At 38.6% G+C, this 22,176-nt stretch overlaps 1 protein-coding gene across 1 annotated transcript in view; it reads left to right on the top strand.

Moving 5' to 3' along the window:
- MAP3K5 (mitogen-activated protein kinase kinase kinase 5) overlaps window positions 1–22,176 on the top strand; it is a 100,281-nt gene that overhangs the window by 6,183 nt on the left and 71,922 nt on the right. The gene's annotated exons all lie outside the window — the stretch shown is intronic.

The raw sequence follows: 22,176 nt of genomic DNA, 5'->3' as shown, positions 1-22,176 counted from the left end.
TGAGTACAGAATCTTTGTGTCGGAATGCACAGCATGTATTGTAATGTTTAGGTGGGGTGGGTTATAAAGCTCGTTTTGATTCTGTACATTGATTCCAGACTTTCTTAGAAATCTGCATTAGAAACCTAAACCAAATTCATGGCACATCTTCAACCCAGAAGAGTATTTAATTCTAAAGCATCTGAATGTCATCTACAACAAAAATGATGAGTCTGGAAAAAAATCTGTAGTCCTGATACAAAGTTTGTGTGCTCATAGTGCTAGTGGAGATCTTCTGAATTTATGAAAAAGTTGTGGGATTTGAAACAACATATTCACAAATATTTCCATTGCTGGACCAGCTGTAAATTATTATAACCAAATTCCAATTTTGGTATTGTACTGCACTACTCTCACTAGGCTACTTGTCAATAGATGACTGGAAAACTGATAATTCCATCAGCTTCTGTCTGAAGTAGGAGGAGCGCAGCAGATACACCCACTCCATGTATGTGGGCTGTGAGACCTTGGTTCTCTTTCAGACTCTGTCACTGGCCTGTCACAGCAGTTTGTAGCTCTGCTGTGCAGAAAGAGCTTCCTGGGGTCTCTCCCACAGCTGAGAGGCTGAGAGGCTTGTGCAGAGTCTGCCATGGGTGTGAATTTCCAGCCATGTCTGTAACATAAGTAACATTTAAAAGTATGCTCTTACAGTGTTTATTTACTGAGCTGCTATCAGTGAGACAGCTAGCTAGAGAGTCCAAATGAAGGCTTATGTTGGATTATTTAGAAGTTGCTGGAAGTTACTAGAAGTTAGGCTTTTGAAATGATACTTTCTCTTTTAAGTGCATCAGGGCAATAGAGCTAGTTTAGAAATACTTCATGATATTTGAAGTGGTGGGAGGAATGCAGGTTATGAAATTATTAGGCTGTCTTAAATTACAGTAAAGATGCAAAACTTGTGGGGCATCTGTATTAGCAGACATTATCTAAGTATATTCCCCACTGGAGAAAATGCTGAATGGAGCTAGATGAATGCTTTTTGAGTAATGCAGAAGAAAGCTTGATTTTTCTGCAGTTTGCATTTCTGTAGCTCTGAACAGGATGTGTCATAAAGAAATGACTCTTGAATTTGCTGAAGTCATGATAATAATTTGACTTCTTTTTTTAGTATCTTTCCAAAGTAAAGAAGCACAATACGAAAAACTGTAAATGTTGCAAGAGACAACAGCTGAAACAAGTTGTGTTAAAGCCTAAAGGTTTCAAGTGAAAAGTGGAAAAGGCCTTACACGCATCCTTTAGCACCATTGTCCTCAGTAATTTCACCCTTTGTTATGTCTTAAATGAAAATAAGTTAAGCAAGTGAAAATTTCATTTTTATGGCAGTTTGTTTTCTTTTGTCTTGGTATAGAACAGCTGAATTTTGAGTGTGTTCTCTGGTGCTGATAATTTAAAACTTGTTCCTCTTTTCCCCAGTGCCTTTGGAGCAGTCTCTATTGGAGTTGTTGTATTTGCATGTATAGATAACCTGCAAGTTTATTTGTAAGTTAAACACAAAGGAATTAAAAAACCTCAGTGGCTCTATAATTACAGGGATTTTGCAAGTATGTGGATAATAAAATGGAAGTTATTGCTGGGATTCATATCTTTCCTTGTGGGCTCCCTGCTTTAGATTGTCCCCAAACATCCACTGTCCACAGTAGTCTCCTACCACTACTTCAGTATGGCTTCTCTGGGGGTTTATACTCAGCAATACAGACACACTAAGAAGTACAGCATTTGTTAGAATGAGATAAACATCTGCAGCAGTCAGCAAAGTCATCTCATACAGCAGAACATGTGTGTATGACAGATGACAGAAGAATCTGCTTTGACAATGGGGGATTTTCCGGTAATTACTGATGGGTAGATTTCTGTAAGAAGTTTGTAATTGTTTGTGTTCCAAGAGAACATGAACCTCAGGCTGAGCTTGACATACAAGCATAGGCTGCTTTTTTGGTTTATATTACTTTTTTCCTCTGAGACCAAATTTATGCCTTGAGTGATGTAGGTATAATATTTCAGTTATGAAGAGCTTCTGATCAACTATTAACAACGGCATGCCAGAGTTGAATTCTCTTCTAAATTGTGTCTGCCTTTATTCATAAACATTGGGATGAGTTTAGATGCAGCATGGGGCTTAAAGATTTCCACAGCCTGAATCATTTGAAGCTAGCGGGAATCAGTGCTCTTTCAAATCCCACAAGAAACGTGTATTTTGATTTAAGAGCTAGACACCCTTGTAAAAATTTGGCTCTGGATTTCTCCCGTACTGTAATAAAGTAAATGAGTTGCTCTGGGACTTGCTTGCTGATTGTGTCAGTGGGTGTCTCTTGCAGAGAGTGCACTCTGGGTGAGTAAGCAGCTGGTGCTTTCAGTGGTGAAGACAGTTTTTCAGTGATATCTCCACAGAAGAGTTATCTGCAGTTCTTGCAGAATTTGTATGGTTTTCTTCCCCTTCACACAATACCTGTCTGATACAGTTTTAATGCTGCTTTCAAAACAGTCTTTCTGGCTTATTAGGGACTTATAGACCGAGACCTGCAGTCTGTGAAGTGTGAAGATGCAGGTTAAACTTCTGGCAGAGGTCTATTCTGCAGTGTGCACAAGTCATCTGACTGTACCACAGGAAGCCCTGGATGAACAAGGAAGACTCAATGATATACCAGAATTAAAGGTACAGTTGTACCTCCATAGGAATTCATTTATGGTTCTGAAGTTGGGCCCCTCCTGCTTGGGATAAATTTATTCAGTTATCTTGACACAGTAGCAAAGTGCTTCATTTAACTCCACCGTAGGGGCACACCCATAAGATTAAATGCTCCTACTTCCACTGCTCCACCTTCAGTATGATTTTTTGCAGCTACACATACTTTTTAAAGCGTGATAGTACTGCCTTTTCTCTATAGAAGAATGTCTCTGAAGGGAAGCACACTAGATGTATGCCATAATTTTGTGTTTATTGCTTTATTACTGCCTTTCAATACAGTATCTCAGATAAGGTTTCTTGACCTTCCTCCAGGAACCTTATAGCTGATTTGAGTGAAAATGGATTGACTTTAACCTGAATGTATGCATGCTGACTACTGGTTATGCTTTCAATAATGTGGCATGATAGTGAAATCCAGGTTTTTGGTTGTGTGCTGCATCATCTCTTCACTCACTCCTTGCAGCTCTTGCCATCAATGGAAGTGACATGTGGCATCTGTGGAGAAGGGCAGAACCCATTTGCCTCTTGAATGTACCCTTGTCTTCCAGATCACAGTTGGAAATGAGAAGTTTTTGCCAGGCAGTTGGTGTGAAGAACAGAGAATCCTTCCAAATCTTCTTGGGAGCGGAATTTTGTCCGTTCTGAATGTCGTCATCATTCCCAGGTCAAGTGCAATTGCAAAAAGCTCAGTGACACCATCCTGATCTCTTTCAGTAGAAAAGAAGTGATTGTTACTTGTGTAAATAAGATGAAGTCCTGTGTATTTATGTTCTCTGTTTCCCTGAGATCAGTTTCAGTTTGTTTTCTGCAGAGCTGAACTTCACTGTTCCTTCATATAAAAATAAATATACTTCATTTGATACTTGGAGTCCTTCAATACGTAATCTCTTACAAGGGTTTTCAGTGACCTTGCAAATCATGCAAGTTGCTGTGCAAAAACTATTTTCTTTTGCTTATTATGATGAAACTTATTTCAGGAGGTAAAGTTCCGTGATTAATTCATTCAGTATTTGTTTATTATTTACCTTTCAAGACTGTGAAGACTCCAATTTCCACAGCTATATTTATGACTGCATGTTAATTAGAAGAGAAACAGGGATTCTCAAAGAGGGTTTTTTTTGTTTGTTTGTTTTGAGACTGTAACTCACAACCTTGGTTGTTCTAGTTTCCTTTTATGTCTTTCAGTGTTTTTATTATTTTGGGAATTTTCCTGATTTATTGACCAGGAGCAACAGCTCTGTGTATAGTGAGCATGTCACATATGAAGTATGGCAGACATTGCAGGGCAAGCCAGAAAAAAAGTAGCCCTTCCAAAATATCCTGTACGGCTATATTATTGCTATACAAAGCAGGTTTTATTATTTTTTTTGAAAGAGTACCTGTAGAGGGGGGAAGCAGTATGTTCTTTAGTGATGTGATTCTAAAGGAAGGAGGGGAGAAAAGGCCCTACCTTTGCCATGAGAGCAGCCTGATGAGACCAATGCTATTCTCTTTGAGGAAGCACTGGGGTCTTGCAGCAGCGCCCAATTCTGGTCTGTTCTTGAGGCATTATTTCCTACCCCTACTTCAGAGTGAACAGAGGTGGTTTTTTTCCCTCTTCTGCTTGCTGCCACAGGCCAAGGGCAGCATGGGAGTACACTGACTTACTACAGCCATAGAAGGCCACCTCCAGTGGTGAAGTCTGAACTTCCCATGGCTGTGCAGAGCCCAGGTCTGTAGCTGGAGAGAAAGTACTTTGTCAACCTCTCAGCATGAGGAAGGAAGCCCTTTGGCCTTGGCTAGAGCTGGGGACTTGTGTCATATACTTGGTTCTGGACAAGCCTTTTAGGCTGGAGCCTATATGGGCAGCACTGTCTAGAGCTGAGACTGTGGTGCAGCCTAGCCCAGCTGTGCTAGCAGATTTTTTACTGGATCAGTCTCGAGGTGTATTGCAGAATGCTCTGTTTACAGATGAGAAGTGTCTCAGGCTGGATTTAGCAGCCACTCAAAGAGCTTATATTGAAGATTTACTCAAATACACTTATTTCATTGAGGCTTAATAGCACCAAAGGCCATTGTGGAGGCCATTAAAGTGTGGATTTAACATGGGTTAAATACTTCAACACATTTGGGTGTATTTCACAATTCTGAGGTAAATGGAGAAAGTCTTAAAAGTATGTATGTGTTCTAAAAGCATTCCACAAAAGAAACAAGAAAATGAGGATTCTTGCCAGTAATTCTGTTACTGGAAACCATGATCTCCCTTTTCCAGCTGATGCAAGAAGGCCAAAATGCAATAAAAGCACTGGGAAAATGGACTAAACTAAAGCAAGAGTTTTTGCAGCAAGCCCTGCCAAATGGGTGTGAACTGGAAAATTTCCAGTCCATTTTGTTGCTTAACTGCTTGCATTTTGGTCTGTTTTGTGCAGCATCCCAGAAGTGTCTCTGCTTTGAATGATCAGTGAGTTGACAACCTGATACTTGTCTCTGTATTCTCTCTGTTCAACTTCTTTAACAGTAGCTTCAGTTGAAAAATTTCCTGGTAGGCAGACATTCCAAACCTTAGTGGCTTTCAGTTTATGCTGTGGCTGGTGGCAAACTGGCAGATGCCTGTATTCAAGATTTAATTCAGTTCATAAGAAATTATATATTCCTTATTCATTATGAATTGAAAATACTGATTTACAGACACAAAGAGCAGGGGTTGTTCAACATGGAGAAGACTTCACAGAGACCTCATTGTGGCCTTTAAGTACCTTAAGGGGGTTTATAAAAAGGAGGGAGAGGGACTTTTATATGGACAGATAGTGACAGGAAAAGGGGGAATGGTTTTAAACTGAAAGGTTAAAACTGGTTTTCAGATGGAAAGAGGGCAGGTTTAGAGTAGCTGTTATGAAGAAATTGTTCACTCAGCAGGTGGTGAAGCACTGGAACAGATTGCCCAAAAGTTGTGGATGCCCCATCCCTGGAAGTGTTCAATGCCACTTTGAATGGGCCCTGAGCACCCTGATCTATTGAGTGGCATCCCTGCCCAAAGCAGCAGGGTTGGAATTAGGTGAACTTTGATGTCCCTTCCAACCTGAACCATTCTATGATTCTGTGATTTAGAACTACTGGCATAGTAATGTCAAGTACTTTTGCAGTCGAACTGTCTCAGACTTCTAACACTGAAAGGCCTGAATGGCTCATTTTCAAATAATCCTTTATGCCAATAAATAAATACAAGCAAGATGACAGTTACTGCAATGTGCATATCAATATCAGAAAAGAGAATTGTCCTCCTGCTAGGAGTATACTGCTGCCTCACTCTAGCTGCCGTGCTAAGTAGGGTAGGAAGATCATAAAATCCATTTTTCTGTGCACTTTCATTAAGTAGGACTGCTGGAAGAGTTGAGAACATTGTATCCTTTGAGATGCAGTCCCATGGCAGCTTAACTGGATGAGAAGCTAGACTAACACACTTCTCCCTGGTGCTTCACCAGTGTTCGGAGAATTACGTGATGAGGTAGGTCATGGAGCTGGCCTGATTGCTAACTCACTCCTTTACTTCCTGCTGGTTAGCCTTCTGTTGAGTAAGTTCTGTGAGCTGAGCATGCATTCCAGAGGACAAACCAAAAGCAGGACTGCAGCAACCTGTGTTGAGATTGCCTAAAGGTGTGGTTTCATGTTATTCTTGATCTTGTCTCCTTGTGGGTTGCCTCATATCCTTTCCTCTTCCGGTCAGGGTGGCTAAGGAATGTATTTCATGTTGGCTGTACCAGCTGTTTGTTCTCTCAGTCTGATGTTTTTCAGATACTTTCAGTTTACAGGAAGGTTTGAAAACATTGTCTGAGTTTTGCTCTATATTACAATAAAAACTCGAGAACTTCTCATCATCTGAAGGTTCAAAGATTCTGCCACCTGAATTGAAATTCTGACTACATCTTTGCTAGCAAATAAGTATTTGTGATGTCCCACTCTTAAGGGGAGCACCCAAGATTCATAGGTGCTTTTGGTCAAAAGGAGTGACAAAAGTCAGAGGGTCTGCAAAAGCTTACAAAGTTTCATTAGATTATACACTTGCCATGGAAATTGGTATGTTATTCCACTGTCTCCCAGTATAAGCAACAGTAGTGGGTTTTGGATAAAGTGGTAGAGTGAAAAGGAAGAGAGAGAGAGATAGGTTAAAGAGGGAGAGAGAGGGAAAAAGGAAGAGAGATCAGCAGTCCTGGCTCCAGTGTTGATCCAGATGATGGTGTGACCAAGGTCCTGGGGTGCACCCACACTTGGACTTTGTGGGGGTACCTTTTTATAGATAAGTTTTCTCTGCCCCAGAGATAAGTTTCTCATTTTCTATGCAAGTTAGTTATCATGCTCAGTCCATTCTTTTAGACCTTTCTGGAAATGGTTCAGAGGGCTTAGGGGGTCTGTGGTGGTCTTGATCCCCCTCTATAGTCTATGCCCACTTCTTGACCTCATTCCTGCTCTTGCACTGTACTGTGTTGTGCTTCTCTCCAGGAGCCAGAACAAGGACGTTTGTCCTGGAAAAGTGCTGCCCTATCTCTATATGGCCCCCTTCTCCAGCCACATCCTGTTCTTTCTCACAACAATCCTTGGCTAGTTCCACAGTTATCCAGCTATTGGTGTTTGGAGACATACACATTAGTCCCCTTATCTTCTAGGCTTCTACACATGGATACCAGAGTTCAGTGGCCTATGCTGTTAAGCTGTTATCACTTCTGGCATGCTTTTGGTCTGTGCCAATGAATAGAGCCTCAGTAGCATTCCCAGTGGCCTGTCTGTAGCAAGCAACCTGAGGCTAGGAGAATTTAAGACTGATGTAAACCATTCCAAGCCACTTGGTCCCGAGGCAGAAGTGGGACCTGGGGCATGTTTAATCAGTCAGCATCACTTTACTGGTTTCCTAGTTTGGGTGTAACAAGTGTGCTTCTTTGAAGCTTTTGTTCAGAGCTGAGGAAGTGTGGTTGCAGTGCTGTATCTGTTCAGGAAGATGAGTTAAAGATACTGCATTTGTGAACACACAATTCCAGCAGCTATCTTAGCTTCCAAGTTGACAGTCTTCTTGAGGCCCTTAAACTGAATTAAGGGCAGTGAGTAGCTATTGCAAGTCTTAGGCCTTAATAGCCATTCAGCAAATAACCTGCTAATATGTGCTGTTTGTTGAAAAAGAATCTTTCAGATTCACCATATAGAACTAGATTGCAAGTACAGCATTTGGGCGTCTTTTCCAGCATGGATCATCAGTTTCTTTGTATCTGCATTAAATGTATAAAATGTTACAACTGAATATGATGTAAAAATTTCATTTTCCATTTTAATACATTTGATTTTTCAGTCAAACTCTAATGCATAACTCAGCACATCTCAGCTCCTTTTTTTGATAAAAAATATAATATTTTTCAGTTATTAGTTTCTGCTTAAATGTACTGCCCTGCAGTTATACTGAAAAGCCTTCAGTGTTGTAAATGAAGAAGGTTGGCTGCAAAAGAAACAAATGAAATTTCAGGAGCTTAATTTTTGACTTATGTTAATGTAAATGACTTGGTTTATGCTGGAAAATTGTTTCCTAGAGTTTGTGCTTTAATTTGCTGGTCTTTAAGTATTTTTGGATAAATCTCTGTGGAAGAGTGATTCCTCTGTTAAAAATGAGTGTGTGAGTAGGTGGTGGCTACACTTCTTTTTCCCCAGTATTTCAAGTCTTTCTTAATCCTAAATATTTATTTTTCTCTTCTGTAGATAGAAGGTGAAGAGCCTGAAGCATGAGAATTTAAGTGTTTATATGTTTCAAATGCAAACTGAGCTAGGTTTCCTACCAGTTGTGTGTGTTATTTAGTTTGTGTAAAGCTGAATATCTATTTTGATGGCAATTATTCAGACTTACATCCATGTAGCTTTCCTGTTTGCATCAATAATTGCTGTAGGAAAAAAAAGAATTCTGTTTTTAACATAAATGGCTGTTATCTTTACCATTTCAGCACTGCAGGTTGAATGGTGGTTGAAGCCTATGTTAAATATTACAGTGAGAACATGTATACTGAGTTATTTTAGTTAATTGGTACTAGAACACTTAGAATATTAACTGTATTCCAGAAGTTACTTGGAATGAAAACATTTTTACGTGTACGTAGAATACAGAAGGAATGGGAGTATAAGATTAGGGAAATCACCTGTTATATGTGCAAATGGTAGTTCCTGCCATTTTGGCTCTACTAGCCTATGCCAGTCATCAAACTTTCTCTTGCCCCACTGATATAGGCACTTGGAATTGATGAATTCATAAGGTTTTTCTAGTATAATTTCCTTGGTTCAGTTGTGGGCTGGCTAGCATGAGGTTTTGCTGTCTACTGTGATTTAAGAAATATAGGTAATGGATTTGTTTGTAGACTGTTTTCTCCAGTAAAATGTTTGCTTGTGTTTCTATTTTGGAGTCCTTGTTCTTACTCAAAAATATGATGCAATGCAAGTCACTTATAACCTCATTTGTTAGTGCTAGTTCTGCTTCAAAAGTGCTGCTGGTACAATATTTTTTTTTCTATACATGGAGTTCAGCGCTGTCCTAGCTTGGAGAATGTCCATATAGAAATACTTCAAAGTGGAATCCAACATTTACAGTGCTCCAAGTGCTTTATCTTGAAGTCTTTTTTCTTGCTTCTGCTAGCTGTGATGCTGGCCCTTCCCCTTTGTGGGTAATGTATTTACTTAAGGATTTCATCTATAAGATGCTAAAGCCCTTTATGGAGGGAACAGATGACCATCTCATCATTTTAAGGAGAATGAAACCAAAAGGATAGAGAGTAAATGACTCACCAGTAGACCGTAGCTAAAGGTGAGGAGAGAACTCAGTGTTCCTGAGTTTATGAGCTGCTGGCTGGATCAGATGTGCTGCTATTGTGATCACTGGTGATTTAGATATGACTCATTTCTGTTAAGAAGACAAGAATATCCAAGATAGTTAACATCAAATCTGAAATTTAAAACACTCTTACACAGTGGCTGGATATTAAATTGTACTGCAGTAATTCTAAATTAGTGCTGTAGCTGTATAAAAGTAGTTTTCGGTATTGGAATCATATGCAGAGATGGGTTGCCTTTGGAAGTAAAGTTTGAGCATCTTGAATTAATAGAGAGAGTAAGAAGCAGCAGTAATCCAAGGCTGTTCTTGCTGTAAAATGGAATTGAATGAGAATGGAATCATAGCTATCACAGGCCACCTGGAGTTACCATTGACAAAGCCAAATGCTTATCAGATCTGTTTAATCTCGTTTTGCAAGAATTAGCAGCAATCATGTCAAGCGTTAAAGAATTTAACTCAGATGAGTCATATCCGTTTTCTGTTGTGGGATGCAATAGTGCAGTTACTTGTGAGGCTGGGCAGTCTGTGCTGCCTTAGAGGCAGATGGTGGTGGTGTGAGCAGTAGTATTTTCCATATTAATTTGCAACTCAGTAGTTGCTTCTCAGGAATTTTGAGTGTGATATTCCAGTAACTTAAATACCAAGTAACTACTTATGTGCACACGTGGTTATTTTGGTAGAAAACTAGTGTGCGAGGTTTTGTCCTCCTTAATAAAAATAATTTGTGTATCACCTCCTCTCCCCTTTACTGATACTTTCACTGTTACTCTGACAGTCTTGGAAGGTGAGGGGTAGCTCTGGTCTGTGCATCTGTTCTCCAGTAAGCTAAAGCGAAGAGTCATAGCTCAAATTGTGAAATTCATTTCAAGCTTGGTCTGTGCAAAACAGAGATGAACTTAAGCTATGTAAAGCAGAGAATCTGTTTCTGTCTGAACTTTTATCCTAGGCTTTTGTAATTGCTGTCCTTGGGAGCTGGTGAGAGGTGAAGTTTACTGAAGGACACCCATTCCACACTTTATTGTACTTGGCAACCATAGTGTAATCTTGTAACTTGTATGTCTGCAACTGTATACAAGGCTGCAACTTTGCTTCTTTCTGCTGGGTATAAACGCCTTGTCCTTGTTACCTTCTAACAGGGTGCTTTAAATTTTATAAGTATTTGAGGCTTTGTGTTACAGGGCAAGATCACGTAAGTCTGCACCGTAGAGTGCTTTGCAAAGCAGGACACTGATTCCAGCTCCATCTTTTGTGGATTGTTGCGATAGAAGAAAATTATAGTGCCATGTGCTGTGTTAGTGACATATGTCTGGTTTGGTGGAGGGTTGCTTTTTAAATTTCTGAATACTCCAAACTAGAGTCTCATCTTTACATTTAAGACTTTATTTTCTGTGTGAAGTTGATACTTTTTTGCAGTGTTTTTGGTGCAGCCCAGGGGATCTTTCAAATTTGGTTGCCTGTTGTTTATTCTGCACTTCACCTGTGTTGACTGAAGTAAATTGATTTGAGTGGTTGAGTGCTGCTGGGTTTTTTCCTGCTGAATTGCAAGGAAGGCTGTGTGTAAATGTTGTACTTGTGACTTACAGATCACTAAGGTCTGACTAAGCCCTATGAAGGTGTCCTACCTGCTTTCAAATCATGTTTGACTTGTGAAGCCTTAAGTGGAAAAAGCAGCTTAACTGTAATTCTACAGCCTTCTTTGTTGAAAGAAAGTGCTGGTGGTTTCTTTTGTTTTAAATTTTTTTTTTTTATTATTTATTTTTTTTTTTTAATAAGGATGAGCTGGAGATGGATAAGTTATATTAGGTATGGAAGCAGATACTGATATGACTTTCTGTTTTTTCAAGGATTTCTTTGAGATAGGACATAAATAGACCTTGTAAGATGCAGATGTATGGGAAAAGTAGACATAATCTTTTAAATTTAAGCAACAAATATTTAGTACATTGCAAATAGACAATAAATGATAATAAATTTGTGTGCTAGCAATAATAAATTCATTGCTGTGTGCTCATAGGAAAAGAACATGCATTGCTACCTAGAAATCTGTGAGCAAGGAAACAACTGATAAACTAGTGCTTATACAGGTTTATTTTGGGAAATATTGGTCACTGCAGTCACTGAACCAATTTTAAAATCAAATGAAGAGATGGAGACACAAAATTACTAAATGCTGCAGGGTATGCTTATTTTTTAATCTATTGTGGTTTCTAACAGAGGTTAGAGCTGTTGTGAATAAATTTCTGAAAACCTCACAGGAATAATAAATAAAACTTGTCAGGAGTCACAAGGAAAGAAAGAAAGGAAAAACCAGAAGAGTCATTTGCTGTATAAATCTTTGATATGTCATATCTTTACTACATGCGTCTTTGCTCATCACATTTGAAAAACTGAATTTGTATCTTGGTGGAAGACACAGACAAGGGAAAAAATGGATTATCAGAATCATTCATGGAGTTGTTTCCATGCAGATGGAGGCTGACTAGATAGGGTCTTTACAGAAGAAAAACAAAGGGAATTTAAAATCAGGAATGGAAGGAAAAATTTATTAAGGAGTAATAACTCATTTTTATTCTAACTCTTATCTGTGAGCAGCTTTAGAAGAAGCTAAAAGAAGCATTTTTCCATACAAGGATATAGTTAAATAGTCTTCAAAAGGACTAACATTCCTGAGGGATGGGTTTGCTAAGACCTATTATGTATTGTGTGCACATGAAATTACTTGGAAACTCTTCAGGCTGTTGAATTTTCAGATGCTTTAGAATGTACCATGTGGCTCTGAAGTTGCTATTCCTTTCCTTTTCCTTTTTGGGAAGATTGTGACCTTTTTAAGAGATGATGGTGTTTTTTATCAGAAAACATGGCATGTGAATTCCAAAGTCTTCAGGCAATTAGTTTTCTCAGTGCCTTTCTGTTCACGGGAAAACATTGGGCGTAGCAGTGAAAATGCTACAATGTAGAGATTTTTGTGGAGAGGGTGGCGAAAGCCAGGAGAGGTAGGTATATTTTTTGATTATGATGAAACTTGGTGTCTAAAATTCTCAAGTGCTGTATTATTTATGAAAAATAGGGACTTTTTTAGAATGGAAGTATTTCCATGACTAAGTAAAGACATTTAACAAATGTGTTTGTTTACATCTCTTAGAAAAAAATCTGCTTCCAAGTTTTCAGAAGCTTAGGAAGGTTCCCAGTTTTTACAGGCATTCCAGATGCTGTTCATCATAATCTTCAAATGCTTGTATTTATTTTTCAGTCTGTACTTGCTGCTCATGAGTCTGCTAAGTTTAAACCATTTTTGGTATCACTGGGTTGGAAAACATTAACTCTCATGACTTGATAATTATGTTATAAGAAATATTTCTGCATCTTTGAATTAGAAACACTTCCAGAGTCTTTTCAGTGGCTTAATGGACATGGCTTTGGCCTTCTAGAGAAGGGTCTACAGTCTGTCTTAGACATTTAGCTCCTCTTGGTGCAGGCCACATTTCTAGTAGAACCTATGTAAAAATGAGCAAGCTTCTTAACAAGAAATTGAAAGGATTAGCTGTAAAGAGGAAGAGCTTTCAGATGGCATAAAGATATCCTAAGGAAAATTCCTTCCAGAAAATTTGTGCTATTTATCAACAGAAATTATAAAGTAATCCACAGCAGGTGGAGTTGCTGAGAAGATGAAGGAATGGAATGATGACCTTTGAAAGGAGAACTCCTGTTCAGGTGAGGAAGCAAGTTAAAAAATGTGTAAAAATGCATGTAAGCCTTAGTAAGTTTACTTAGTTTCCAAAAGAGTTGGGTCATACTTGCTGAAGACTGGTTTGTTTTTTGTTTGTTTGGGTTTTTTCAGTCTTTCTCGAATGCTTCATCAACAGGCAGCAAAGTAGGGATCCTAGGCAGTCAAGGTGGAAAAGGAAGAGTTGAGAATAGTGCAACTTCCCTGATACTATTGTAAGGACTTTCTTTAAACGGATAAGGCTGAGGAACTACCTCAGACTTAAATTGCCAGAAGATGTTTTAAAATAAGCTGATAAAATGAACATCAAGGCAATGAACAAGCCATAGGAAGTATGGGAAGATGACTCAGAAATTCTCAAGGAGCTCTGACTGAAACAAGATGAGATGTTAATTATGGTGTGTGACTTCTGAGTTTAGTTGATGTCGGCAGCGTTGCAGTGGGAGATTATACTGGTATTACATTAGGGCAAATGGGTTAAAAATATAAATAAAGAACACATCATTTAGATTAATGGATAAAATCTGGCAGCAAGGAGGAGTTCAAGTGGCTTTTTTGTACAAGGAAATCACACTCTTCTTATGAGCCTCTACTTAAGGGTAATCCATTTAAGACAGTATATTGAGTTGTCAAAAAGCTTTTGATGGGATGCTTTACTAAATACTCTTAAAGGGAAAAAATGACTGGAGATGACATCCTTATAACCCTGAGATAAGTGGACTCTTAAAGGAAAGGAACAGAAGGTAAGTTTTGCAATGAAGCAAGGTTGCCAGTAGAAAAACAGGCTGTTGAAAGGATTGTTCTGAACTTTCTTTTTTGAATTGGCTTTTTTTCACAGCTGATCTGGAAATTTCTTTCTGGTGAAAAGGGTGGCGATAATGTTTGCTAATGTGCAGGCTTGTCAAAACTTTAAAGAATAGGCAGTAAAGAAATGCAGAAAGTTTTATGGTACCAGGCAAATGAGCAGGTAAAGGACAGCTGAAGTTCAGTGATAGTGAATGCAAAGTAAAATAAATGAAGAAAAGCAGCTCTAATTTTTCACGTAATATTGAGCACTAAGTTAGTTGTTGATATTCAGCTTTCTAGGTAGCTCAGCATTTTTCTGTAAATGTGTCTGGATTGTTGTCTAATAAAGCTCAGTCTTTACTTGGCTCATTCTTACTATCTCTGCAACATTGCCTGCTGGCTTCTGGCAGAGAAGAAATACTTAGCTAAACAGTTTTGATCTGATCCCTCCAGCTGCTGCAATGAAACTCAGACTTGAAACTCAGACTTTGAAGTTTGGAAGTGGATCTGCCTAGACATTTTTGTCACAGTGAGCTGAACAAAGGAACCAAATATATAACTGTGTTGTAAGTGAAAATAGTGAGATTTTAGAAAAAAAAAAAGCTGGAAGGCTTCTTAGATGGAGAAAACTTCAGGTCATTAAGTCAAAAATAAACAGAACAGAAAAGACAGAAATAAAAAGAACTTTTAATCAGCTTTTTCTCCTGCCCATCCTGTCCTTGGTGGATTGTTGTTTCCTACCTTGGTTTAATGATCTCTGCAGCTTTGGAGCTGTAGCAAACTCTACCGTTCACTTAAACTTTAGCAAAACTTTCCACCACCCCTGAGACCTAGCTGTTTGGTTTTCATAGGACTCTCCTTTCTTCTCTGAACTTTTCTATTGGCTCACTTGTGTTCTTACAAGTTCTTTCTTCTTGGGTAGGCTCAGTCACTTCTCCAGAGAATGAATAGTCACTCTTTCATCTTGCGACTCAAAGACACATAACATGGAAACATAAACCAAAATAACCACACAAATACTGCCACATCCCTTATTTATTTATTTATTTATCTGTTTAGGGGGGTTTTTGCCTGCTTAAGATCCTTTCCAGGCAAAAGGAACGTTTGGTCTTCTTTAAAAAAAAATTGCAATCATGAAGATATTCTGAACAAAACTTCCAAACGTAGAAGTACTGATTTGCTATGGCTTGCCTTGTTTTCATTGACTACTTCTGCTGTTGTGCCTGTGGATTGCTTAAATAATGTTTGGTACAGATCCTAACACTAGCCCTGTAGTGTGCTGCTGTCTTCAGCTGAGCTTCAGTAGTTACCCCGGTGAGGTCTTGAGTATTTTTTCTGATACAAAGTTCAGAGTTAAGGTAGTCTTTAGTATTTGGTGTTATTGGTACTAGGGAGCCTGTTTCACTAGGATTGATACAGATGCAGTGAGCCTGAACATATTGAGGTTATTTTTAAATAAATGGCTCTTTGTTTGCTTGTCATCTTTTATTCTTGCCTAATGCTGAGTTCCTCCCACATGCATCAAGCCGAGAGTGGGTTTTTTGAATTATTGGGGGTTGGAATCATGTGATAACATTACAATCCTGTTTTGGGCCAAGAAAGAGTGGATTTTTTGAATCTCACGCTTTCTTCTTTTTTCTTTTTCTTCATCTGGAAGCCTTTCTATATTGTTTCAATTGTCTTCAGATCACTGACACAGTGATTTAGGTTTTGGTGTGTAGTTTGACGTGTTAATTCCTACACAACCCTTTATTGTTTGTCATCTACATCTTCCTGTCTCATTCCTTTTCCAACATCTGTTATAACTTTCTTTGTGTTACCAGTTCATTGCCAGCTTCTGCTGTTTTACTTTGGTAATTGCCTTTGGCTTATCTCCCATCAGCTTTTGATTACAGAAGCAAGAGGTTCTTTTCCCTTCACATCTTTGAAGCATAGTGCAGACAAAAAGGCCGGAGTTTCACTTGGGGGATCTTGGTCTAGAATACTGTTGTTGTAAAAAAAAGTAGCTTGTTTTTCTCTTCTCCTTGCTTTGATGGTTCTACCTGGTGAAGTCTCGCATCTGATTTTGTGAGAATGATCTGAGCCATTTAGCTATAAAAGTTGCCAGGAATAAATTTGCACGAGTTTTACTAAGGAGCACCTTGACGTATTGTGGGGCAGGGTGCAAGTTTTGCAGTGTGGTAACAGATCACGACCAATCAGTTAAACATTTGGGGGGAGTGCTCCAGGACATTTGGATTTGTAGATTATGAACTTTCTTGTGATTTCTGGTTTAAATTTATACAGGCACAGCTTATATTTGCTCTTGCACATTGTCATCCTTTTACTTAAGTAGTTCTTCTTTCTTACCATAACTAGAAAAAAATAAAAAACTAATAATGATTTAAAAAGACGAAAGATTGCTTTTATGTGATTAGATAGTTTATTTTTGTTATTGAGCAGTCTTCTAGAGATCTAAATTGAGTCACATACTCAATTTAGAATCTATCAGTATGGCTATAGATGCCTAATGTCATGAGGTAGATTGTGTGAGTGTGCTTTTATTTATTTTCTGTATTGTTCCTCAAGGAACTTTTCTTCCTGTGGTATTATATATGGGATTCCTGAACAAGTGGGTGTTGCACCCATGTCTGTATGGAGGATTGAAATTTACTTACCCATTGGAACAATATATGACTCTCAGGCAGAAGTAAGTAGGTACTCAGTTGCATCCCTGCAGATATTGTGGTGTCTGGTGCCTTCTTAGTGATTGTGTGGGTGGAAACTGAGATCATCTAACTGATCCAGGAGTCAACTGATCCTGCACACACACCCCACCCCTCCAAGCAAACAGATAGACTGAGTTGTCTCACTGGGTATTGACCACACTAGATCTGATACAAATGTGGAAGAGGGTCAGAACCACCCCTAACAGTAACAGCTGTTTGATGAGTTTATCTGAAGTGAAATCATACCTTTTTGCTTGTGAGTCTAGGTGTAGAAATTCACTTTGAAATTCAAGAGCAGCTCAACTCAGTTTAGCTATTCAAGGAACAGTGGACTCTTAATACCAGCATGAAGGCAAAATACTTTGGATACTGTTGTATCCAAAGGAAACTTGATGCTTTTTGGCCAAGTATTAAGTGTTCCGATTATTTCTAGCTCTACTTTGTGTTATGCAGCATCTGGAAAGGGACCAGCCACCAGACAGCTGGGTTTGTGTTCTATCTGCTGGGAATTTGTGCTCAGAAATTCTCTTTTGAGTAGGTTGCAGGACAGGCTCTGATCTGTACTTCATTGATGCTGGATCTCTGCTTCCATTGCATAAAAATGAGAGTGCTCAAGACAGGATTACTGTAAGATTCCTAAGTCATAGTGCTTTTCACTAGATAAGAACTAGCTCATGTCCATCACATGTTTTTGTCTTGGTGCCCTTAAGCCTACTTCGAACATCAATTCAAGCTTCTACAAATACCCTGCTTTTCCTCTAGTATATGACATACTTAACTTACCTGTACCATCATTACCTGTTTTTCCTTCCCCATATTCAAGCCTCAGACACCCTTATAAAATCTGAGGTTTTTTTGGTTAGCGTCTCCCAACAGACTGGCTTGGCTGGACTGGTTTCCTGGGAGGTCAGCCATTCACCTGTGTTTAGGTATTTTCACCTCAGTGCCTCCCATCATTTGTTTCCGGACTTGGAGCCGTATGAGACACTCTTGACAGGAAATGTCTGGTTCCAGTGCTGTTGACAAGTCAGTGGCACTGTGGTTTGCACAGTTGAACCAGAAATACCAATCTGTACTGACATGCTGGGATTGCCAAAGCAGGTTTCCCACCTCATGCAGGCAGTCCCTGATAAACAGGAAGATATCTATGCCAAGCACAGAGAATCATACAGAATTTGAAGTAGATAAGGATATTCCTTGCTTGTTTCTGAGAGTTTGCCCAATAGTAAGTGTCATCATATCGTTGTTCTAAGGCTGAACAGAGAGCTGCTACTGCAGTATGAAATACGTTTGGTGTTCAGACTTGCACCGAAATAAATTTTGCCCTCCTTTCTTTTCTTCTATATCTGTCAGAACAGTATCTTACTCTTTTAACCCTCAAGTGGAAAAGAACACAAAATCCTGGTCTGTCTCAGAAGTTGCCATTATCATCATTCCTTTTCCCCTGATTAATTGTGGGACAATGAATGTAAGGCAATGATCACATTTAATACCAATTAATCAGAAGATAATAGCAAACATAAACATTCGTTGTTGTATAGCTGCTCTGTTTGTATTCATTGTTTTTCCTGGCAGCACTGTAGTAAGCAGGTAGTATCAAAAAGTAGGGCGTACATATCTGATATCTCAGAGCACTTGTTTAAACATTCTTCTTTGCCCTGTTACATTTAAAATAATGAGTAGGAGATGGACTTTGACCGCTGCATTTCATTTATCACTGTCTTGGTGACTAAAGGCATGGCTAATAGCCAAGAGCAAAGGGCTCTATATCCACTAATGGACACTTACTGGTTTTTGGCCATGTTAATGTGTATACCCTTGAGTTTTTACCATTTCTTAAGACAAGTGAATTAGAGATTTTATGTGTAAGGTTCTCAGAATTGCACAGATAGCTTAAAGAGAATAAAGTGGATTTACATCACAAGTTAGAATGATTGGTAAGATGGTTTTAATATATGCCAAACTTCACAGAGATGTGTACTTTTCCAGTACTCAGGCAAAAAGGGTCAAATGAATTGCCTCCAATTCCAACCCATGAATCTCGTTTTCCAGGGTAATAAGAAGCTAGTTACTCTGCAGTGATATTTTGTTCTCTTGAATGTGTGACAGTGTGTTTCAAGCTATTGTTGGTGTGGATGTTAGTTAGCCTAATAACATGGATTGTGATGGCTGGGTGGGTGTTGGTTACTCAGCTAATGTGTACATCGGCAGCTTCATTAGAAGCAATTTGGCTGCTGTCAGCAGGCAGGCAGAGCTCAGGGTGATTTAGGATATGCACACTAAACTGCCTCCTGCTGTATTTGTGCTGGTTTTGCTACCTAGGCCAGAGTGAATGAAGCTGTAGTCTTATGTTCATGATACACTTGTCTAGTTAGGCATGCCAGTTGTTGAAGGAGATGGGAGAGAACATATAGACTTAACATAATTGCTCATAAACTATCAAGAGACAATAATTTACTGCAAGACTTACTGTAAGACTTTCTGTAATATCAAAGATGATTAGAAGAGGTAAAGACTGTTCTATCCGTGTTTTCTTTAGTATCAGCAATCTGTCACCAGGTCTACTTTCATGAGATAGAGTAACTTTTATCCCATACTTTGGTCTTGGGCACAGAACTAAATTTCACTTTCTTGTAACCTGTGAGGTTGCAAGAATTGCAGTTCTTGCACTTTTCCGTCTTTTCTTAGTGTTTTATGCAGTGTGTTTCCATACCCACCCTACTCAGTCCCTGGAGCATGAACAGACTTTCTTTGCTGCAACGCTGAAGGTATGCAAGAGTGTTTGAAGTGAATTGTAAGTTCTTCACTTCAAAGTGCTTCATCCTGAGGGCTGAGGTGTTGAGAGAGCTCTACTCTGATTCTTGTGCTTGATCAGGTTTTTACTTGCCTTGAAACTCAAACCACAGATGTTTTGGTAAGGGGGTAGTTCCAATATAACTGTAGAGCTGATTACTCCACCTTTACTGAAATACCATTTTGCCACTTACGAAACTGTGTTCTCCAATGAAACTTAGAAAACTTATCTTCTATTGCATGTGTATGTTTGATTAATTTCATCTGGGAAAATGAGAGTGAGAAGCAGATACACAGGATTCTGGCAGTTTATGTATCAATGACAAAACAGCTCTTTTGGGTTTAGCTAAACCCTGGCTCTTGCAAACTGGTGAGAATTTTGATATATGTATGTATACTTTTATGTAGATTTGTCTTTAAAACCATCAGTCTTGCTCATCTTTGCTAAACTTCCAATCATATTTTATGTAACTGAATATAGTGTTTGTCTGTTTTGTGGTGTACTCAATGGTACATTTCAGGTGCTCTGTAGGAATCCTTACCACTCCTGTTTCTCTGGTGGTTTTTTTCTCTTTTTTTTTTTATCCCAAATAAGCTTCCATTTGCTATACAGTATTTGACTTCTGCACTCCTGTCAAGTGCTCAGTATGCTGATCCCTCCTTTGGTCAGAGGAGTTTCTCTCCTGATGTTGTGAAAGAAGATAGTCAGAAACAGGTCTGTCAGAAGAGCTGATTTAGGATGTTTTTTTATTTGGATTGACAGCTGATCCCAAAAGTGCACATACCTTTTGTGGCTTGTTGGAATTGCAGGTAAGGTTTGGGTTGTTCCCCTTGGAAATTGTGATACAAGCCCTGAGGCCTAACCCGAACTTTGGAAATCTGGACTCTGTCATGAGTGACATCTTTATCTTAAAATACATAACTGCTAGAGTGAGCAGGAAAGCTTCACAGAAGATGAACCTCTTCTAAAGAAGACACTGCTTTATCTATCAAATGAGATTATCCAGTAGACCTGGATTTCATAGAAGTCTTGACATGCTAAGGAAAGAAATCCTCTTTAGTTACATAAGAAATAGAAATATCGCAGAAGATTTTATGCCAGTATCTCGGTGTAATTTTTCATACAAATATTTCTTTACCTGCGGTTCTTCCCTCCTCTGCATAAGTAACTCAAGGTTTTTGTATGGTTTGGGGTTTATTTTATTTTATTATTACTGTGATAGGGATGGTACAGGACCCAAGAATGTTTCCTACAGTGTGGCCCTGAGTCAGACTGTGTTCAATGGGTTTGGCCAGCTTGACAGTAGTATATATACATACATCATTTTTTTTGAGTTCCTCTTTGCTTCTTCATGATTCTAGGAACTTGCCATTTTAACATAGGATTTCTCAAGTGTTTTTAGTAATATGGCTTTGATCAGGCTCCATCTAAAGTAATATTTCTCTTTTAATCTTAGTTTTGCAACTCTAGTGAGAGCACATTATCTTGCAAGATTGCAGAATTAAGTCATGGCAAGTTGCGCAAATTTTCCTCCTGCTTGGTGTTAACAGATACAGACCATAGATTTAGAGTTGCTCAAGGTTAGACTTCTATGTGAATAAGAGCAGTTAAAAATATAACTTGTGTTATGGTAACTTTTGGAAGAAAATAAACAAAGCCTAATCTCACCCAAAATATAGTGGTGTACTGTCATTCTTGTTTGGCTTTTGTGATGCTTCAGTTTCCTAAAATTAATGAAAGTGAGTGTATGTGTAGTCTTAGCAGTACACTGCCTTGTTTACTTCAATCAAATTTGATGGAATCCATACTGCAAATATTTTTGTGAAATTGGACAGAGAGGGTTGCTTAGAACACAAATTATGAATCTTTTAGGAAACATAATTTAATACTAGATTTTTACGTGTGAAAAAATATCCTTTTTTGTACCATATTAGTCTCCTCTCTTTTAATCTTGTTTCTTGAAGATCCTAAGCTTGTATAGGCAAATGTTTGCTCTTTCCCCTGTGTGTATCTATCCTTCCTTCACGTTTTTAAATAATTTATAAGCCTCTAGGCCAGTTACAGGAAAACATTACTGAAGAGTAGATGTCTCAAAGGTACTAGTTTTCAACAAATTGGAGAGACACTGCTTTCCCATTTGAGAGCAGGGCCACAAGGGTTATATTTTATTTAATATCTTCATTTCAATTTTGATGATCTAAGTAAACAGGTGAGGTGAAAAGTTGTGGTTAGAGGTAGAATCTCTTATTAGATGAATTAGAGAAACTTGAGGGTACATAAGCTTTTTCCCTACAGAGCTTGTCTTGCTATCTGTATTTTCAGTCATGAAAGCATCCAGAGGAAGGGAAAAGCATAGAGAGATACTGGAAACTAGGCTGCTTTTATTGTCCTACTCTTAACAGAAGCATGTTTCTTTGGGTTGGGTTTGGTTTTCTGTTTTTTGTTTTTTTTCTGAAAGATAAGAAAAAAATTAATTGGGTGAAAAGACAGAAAGGTGTTTGTGGAAGAGGTAGAGATGAGTCAGTTTTCTTGCTTTGCTCTCTTGATTCTACTAGACTTCTGCACTGGAAATATGCTGCCTGGTATAACAGAAATCTTACAAAGAGC

Source organism: Aphelocoma coerulescens, chromosome 3 (assembly GCF_041296385.1).
Source record: "Aphelocoma coerulescens isolate FSJ_1873_10779 chromosome 3, UR_Acoe_1.0, whole genome shotgun sequence".
Classification (NCBI taxonomy): domain Eukaryota; kingdom Metazoa; phylum Chordata; class Aves; order Passeriformes; family Corvidae; genus Aphelocoma; species Aphelocoma coerulescens.
This window is presented reverse-complemented; position numbering and strand designations above follow the sequence as displayed.